Raw genomic sequence first — 6,000 nt, 5'->3', positions numbered from 1 at the left:
CAGCGCTCAAGCTGGTGAGCCCACGCTCAAGCCAGCAACCTCAGGGTTTTGAACCTGGGTCCTCCATGTCCCAGTTTGACACTCTATCAACTGCACCACTGCTTGGTCAGGCCTGATCCTGATCCTGATCCTCATTCTGTTTCTTTTTTTTTTTTTTTTTTTTTTCATTTTTCTGAAGCTGGAAACAGGGAGAGACAGTCAGACAGACTCCCGCATGCGCCCGACCGGGATCCACCCGGCACGCCCACCAGGGGGCGACACTCTGCCCACCAGGGGGCGACGCTCTGCCCACCAGGGGGCGATGCTCTGCCCATCCTGGGCGTCGCCATGTTGCGACCCTCCTGGGTGTCGCCATATTGCGACCAGAGCCACTCTAGCACCTGGGGCAGAGGCCACAGAGCCATCCCCAGCACCCGGGCCATCTTTTGCTCCAATGGAGCCTTGGCTGCGGGAGGGGAAGAGAGAGACAGAGAGGAAGGCGCGGCAGAGGGGTGGAGAAGCAAATGGGCGCTTCTCCTATGTGCCCTGGCCGGGAATCGAACCCGGGTCCTCCGCACGCTAGGCCGACGCTCTACCGCTGTCCTGATTCTGTTTCTTAATGACTATACTTTCCTCCTCCTTAGACAATGAGGCAATTGGGGATCAATAATAAAAAGGGGGGATGTGAAGCAGAGAGATTAGAACAAAACCAGAAAGGCTGTCAATGGCGCGTTGGAAAAGAAGAGGAAGATAAGGGGAATAAACAGAGTGATAGAACCACACTGCCTGGACTTGAGAGCAGAAGGTCCATGTCAGAGGACCTGGCGCCACGTGTACTTTTTGTTTGTTTGGTTTCTTGTTGTTTCTCAGAGAGAGACAGGAAGGAAGCGAGATGAGAAGCATCAACTCGTAGTTGCATCACTTTAATTGTTCATTGATTGTTTACCATATGTGCCTTGACCAGGGGACTCCTGTTGAGCCAGGGACCCCTAGCTTGAGCCAGCAACCTTGTGCTCATGCCAGCAATCTTAGGCTCAAGCCAGAGACCTTAGGGTCATGTCAATAATCCCACACTCAAGCCAGCACCCTGCAGTCAAGCTGGTGAGCTTGTGCTTAAGCTGGAAACCTCAGGGTTTTAAACCTGGGACTTCAGTGTACCAGGCCAAGACTCCATTCACTGTGCCACTATCGGTCAGGGGGTGCCACATGTTTTGACAAGATGTATATCATGGCCTGACCAGGCGGTGGCACAGTGGATAGAGTGTTGGACTGAGATGCGGAAGACCAGGTTCGAGACCCCGATGTCGCCAGCTTGAGTGCGGGCTCATCTGGTTTGAGCAAAGCTCACCAGCTTGGACCCAAGGTTGCTGGCTCGAGCAAGGGGTTACTCCATCTGCTGTAGCCTCATGGTCAAGGCATATATGAGAAAGCAATCAGTGAACAACTAAGGTGTCGCACCGAAAAACTGATGATTGATGCTTCTCATCTCTCTCCGTTCCTGTCTGTCTGTCCCTATCTATCCCTCTCTCTGACTCTCTCTCTGTCTCTGAAAAAAAAATGTATACAATGGTCAAAAAACACATCCTACAACCCTTGGTATTTAGGGGCCTCATGGGGGTGGGAAATGTCTAAACACAGGGCATCCTCAGCCTTTGCTCTCTCAGGCACTTGAATTCATTGGAAGAAGGATGGAGAACACCCACCCCAGGGAGTCAAGGCCCTGGGAATCAGAGGCAGCTGCCCATGACTGGGGTGTCATAAAATGGAAAAGCATTGGACATTTGGAAGGAGGACAGACATAAAAAATAAAAGCCCTCTTAGGTGTGCATTATCTGCAACAAAGCAAAGCAAATTCACAAGCATATTATGGAAACCATGGGAGAGGGAAATCATAGGAAGTCTGTAGTGAACAAGGAAATTGAAAATAGACTCTCCCAGTCCAGTGCCGATTTACTATTAATTTGAGCTATGTAAAATGTTATTGATAGTGTCTTTGTTACTATCCTCCTTCTGCTTTAGCTTAGTGAATACACAAATATTCAAAAGGCTTCCAAGGGTTCATTCTCAACCTCCTTGCCCCAATCCTATTTTTCCTATGATATCTTAAGTTTCTGAAAGCCCAATCCCCCTACCTTGGCGGTTTTCTTCATACCTGGAGAGAGCCTATTGCCTACGTGATGTGCTCCAGGCGGCAGAAAGCGTGCTTCTCCATTGTGGAATCTATGCAGGGCTATGCCTGGAACGCACAAACAGTAAGTGTGCAATAAATACCTGCGGTGTAATGACCGTTTCTCAGTTTTGCCTCTCCTGGTTGTGTGATGACTCAGAGACTCACATTGAAAGATGGATGGAGAAGGCAGTTGGGCTCCAGTTTCTGCCAAGATGGGGCTCTGGGAAAAGGCCTGTCCTGGTGTGGGGTGTCTGCAGTCTGGGGGAGAGCCTGCCAGAATTTGCCTGAAATTTCTGCCTTTTCTTTGGGCAGCCCGAGCTGCAGGTAGATGGAGGTGGGGTGGGGGAAGCCCACCACAGCCAGGACAATGACAGGAAAGAGCAATCTTGCACATCCCAGACCAAGCTGACCCCCTGGGAGGTACAAAGACAGCTCAGGGCCTGCCTGGAGACAATTCACGTGGTGTGGATCCCAAACTTGGAGAAAAACTGAAGAGCAGGACGATTTCCCATTCATGAAGAAAATGAAGAGGCTGAGTATCTTTTCAATGAGTCAGCTGTAGGCAAAGGGATTTATTTATAATTTGGGAGAAAAGTACTTACTATGGCCAAATGTAAAAAGTATTTTTTTTTGATAAGTTAAAGAGATTAAGAAAAATCGGAGCGATTTTGACAGAGAATGGTGTGTAAACGAGAGGTGTTATCAGTGAGAATCTGGCACCAGCTCCATTTTGTTATGGTGAAAAATATCAGTATTATTTACTAAGAAGATTAGGGTTGAATTGGAAGAGAGGCTGGTTGTTGTGTGCAGATGGAGATAAGATAAGGATTTTACCTTCTCTGCAGAGCCAAACTGGCGCACACAGCGCCGTTATCTGGGGCTGGCAAGCCGGGGATATTAAGATGTACGTTGTAATTACCAGTGGCAGGAGCAAATTTCATAGCGACTATTTTAAACCCTAATAAAACGTCGGCCTTTAATTATACAGCTTTGAAATATTTTTCTCAGTTAATTGCAACGGGGGAAAATAAAATCAACCTCATATTTGAAACTGATTCTCACAGGGAAAGCCCTCAGCCTGGCGCTCCAGCTGCCTCTGAGCGCCATGCTGTGGGGCCCGGGGCTGCCTCCCTTCCGAGTTTCCAAGTTCCACTGACCCCCTCCCTGACTGCCCGCCCCCAGGGGGCTTGTATAGGAGACAGAATAAGAAAGGGTAAAGTCTTCCTGTGAAGCATTAGATGCCCCCCAGAAGCTGCTGCTCATTCCTTCTGGGAATGAAGCCTGATTTCTGGAAGCTGGAGGCAGGTGGGATACAGGAGAGAAGAAAGGAGGGTTTGAGCAGGCAAGGAGGGGGCCTTCTACTCTGCAGGGGCAGCAGGCCCCAAGCCACCGCCAACCTGGGCAACCCCAGACCTCACTCCTCCTCCCCACTGGTCACGTTGAGGCTATGGTTCATCTTGGTCCACACTTCTACATTCAGGTTCAGAGGTCATAGTCTTGAGTCATTAACTCCTCCCTCTCCTTTGCCCTCCACTAATAAAAATAACAATGCTACTAGCAGTTGTCATAGTTCCTATACTCCAGGCGTTGCCCTGAGCACTTTTCTAAAAAAATATTTTATTTCTTGATTTTAGAAGGAGGAGAGAGAGAAAGAGAGAGAGAAGAGAGGGACAGGAGTGGAAAGCACCAACTTGTAGTAGTTTCTTCTGAGATGTGCCCTTACTGCTCAAGCCCGGGGCTTTGAAGCAGTGACCTCGGCATTCCAGGTGAACTCTTTATCCACTGCATCACCACAGGTCAGGCCGAAGCACTTTTTCTCCAACATAATCATAGATCTTTGTTTACATTTTAGTACTGTGACTGAGGTCCAAAGAGTAAAATGTCTTGCCCAGAATGACACCCAGGGTGGCCATCCAGGTCCCTCTGACCCCAGAGCCCTGCTCTTCGTTACCAAGGGTAAACTCACCTCTTGATCTGCCCTCTCCTTCCTCTGAGCTCATCAACTCCTGCCAGCGATGGCCCTCAGCTACCTGGTCTCCCAGCTCAGAAATGTCAAGGCCGCCTCGCTGCCTGCAGGATGACAGTCAACCGTCACAGCTGCCCCAGACCCTCTACCTTTTGGTCTTGATGACCTTTCTTTACTCCTTACCCACTTCTTCCTCACAGGAACCTTCCAGTACCGGACACTGACCTACTGCTTACTGGCCACTGAGAGGGACCACACCCATTCATCCCCCGCCCATGGCTGAAACCTCCTGGAAGCTTCTCTCCACTCCCCTGTTCTTCAAAGCCCAGCTCAAACTACACTGTTTCCTGGACCTTGACCCTCCCTGCCCCCTGCAAGGCCACTCTCACTCCCAGCATAACCCCACTCTGCTTGGACCCTCTTTGAGTCCGTGCCTTCTCAACAGATTTGTACCGGAAGCTCCAGAGGTCAGGTAGTGACTCTGCTCTGCTCCGCTGTGTGTATCCCCAGCCATGCACACACGATTCATCTGAAGCCCTCATATTATTTGCTGAGCAATAATTGGCCAGTTAGCCTTTAGTATATGTGTGTTCTGTTTTCCCCGGTGGGCTGTAAACTTACTGATGGCAGGAACTCTGAGAATTCCTTTCAAATCAGAACTGCCAGAGGAGCCCTTGAGAAAGGGGCTAATTTTGTGTCTCAGTCCCACGAAGCAGAAAACCTTTTGGGGAGGAGGCAGGCCCCTCCACCCGGAAATGGCACTGGCCTCACCATGAAGGGAAGATTCATCAGAGCCACTAAGGGACCCATCAGTGTGCCTTTTGCCACTAAACTGTTATTTACAGGAGAAAGGTGCCTTCAGATGGAGCACAATCTGTGTTCTGTGTCCCTATGGTCCCTCTCACTGAGTTCCCTGTCACACCCCGACAGCTGGGCTCAAAAGGGATTTTAATCAAACACAGCTTACTTCTCTATTAAATTACACCTTATCTTCTCAGAATTAATCTATTTAATTTTTTTAACAGAAACTCTCTGCGCGTCGCAGCTTCCACCTTCCTGTCAGTTACTCAGTGACCTGAAAATAGATACTTGACTATACCGGGAGCCCCTCCCCAAGAAGGTCTGGGAAGACTCTTTCCTACATAAAGGAAAATTTTGTTGGTCTGACTATACAATGGCTGTCACCATTAATATTAACATTTATCAAGTTCTGGTTAAATGTACTCGTTTGTACATTTCAACTTTCACTATTGATAACAATAGCTAACACCAATAGGAATTTTTTCAATATGCAAGACACTGGGCTCTTTACCTGTGGTTTCATTTAATCCTTATAAAACACTCTGAGGTGGGCACTATTATTTATCCCATTCTACTAATGAGCAAACAGAGGCCTATAAAAAAGTTAAGTAACTGACAGCAGAACACTGAATCCAGCCTCATTCTGAAGCTGTGCTCTTAACCACTAAGCCGCACGGCATCACATGGGGCCAGACTGCATTATCTAAGTGTGTGTCCACAACAAGGAGTGTTTGATTACGTATATGTAGTGCACAGTTGTACCTGTGTGAGTATATTTGTAGCACCTCGTGTGTCCTACCCTTGTTGTTCCCTGTCCTCTTGACAGCAATACCAGGGCTTTGTGATTCCTTGGCTTTGGGAGGTCAGGGCCCACTCAGCCATGGTGCCTGGAAGCAGCCCTTTCACCAAATAGCAGGAGCCAGCGGCACGTGCTCTTGGTCACAGAGCTCGGAGATTGAATCCTGAGCAGGCGTCTGTCACGGGTGGCTGCAGCTGGCCCTGGGGTTGCAGCCTTTGTGGGTGCTGGCTGGTGTTGGGGCTCTCACTGTTCCAGAAATGATTAATACTCTGATACTATCTTGAC

Source organism: Saccopteryx bilineata, chromosome 3 (genome assembly GCF_036850765.1).
Source record: "Saccopteryx bilineata isolate mSacBil1 chromosome 3, mSacBil1_pri_phased_curated, whole genome shotgun sequence".
Taxonomy (NCBI): Eukaryota; Metazoa; Chordata; class Mammalia; order Chiroptera; family Emballonuridae; genus Saccopteryx; species Saccopteryx bilineata.
The sequence above is the reverse complement of the archived record's forward strand: the minus strand, read 5'-3'. Positions refer to the sequence as shown.